Source organism: Cyphomyrmex costatus, unplaced genomic scaffold (genome assembly GCF_001594065.2).
Source record: "Cyphomyrmex costatus isolate MS0001 unplaced genomic scaffold, Ccosl1.0 scaffold241, whole genome shotgun sequence".
NCBI classification, from domain to species: Eukaryota; Metazoa; Arthropoda; class Insecta; order Hymenoptera; family Formicidae; genus Cyphomyrmex; species Cyphomyrmex costatus.
This window is the reverse complement of record NW_017276489.1, coordinates 240,762-241,215: the sequence shown is the minus strand read 5'-3', so window position 1 is coordinate 241,215 and position 454 is coordinate 240,762.

Below are 454 nucleotides of genomic sequence, written 5' to 3'. Positions count from 1 at the left end.
TAATAGTGAAGAAAGGGAAGTAACTTAAAAAAGTTATAATTACAAGTAATTACTACTTTCTTTATCGTTACTCTGTTATAACAACAATCTGACGATGACGAATCTTTTTATAACTGTAATGTGGGTAACATTAAGGTTAGAAATTTGTTTGTAATACGTTGGAAAAGTCACTCGTTGCTGAAAACATTAACTCGGTATTTGTAACTCATTATTTTTTTCGTCGTTACTTGTAACGATCGAGGTTACGTTATTCGCTACTCATGTACGAATTACTTTTTTCAGGAAGTAAACGCACAATGACGCAAGTTATCTCAGCGTTTAGTTAATTATGATCATTATAGCCATAAAAAATTGCAATGTCATTATCAAACTGTTATTAAAAGAATAGCGAAAAATAGCAACTCTCTCTCTCTCTCTCTCTCTCTCTCTCTCTCTCTCTCTCTCTCTCTCTCTC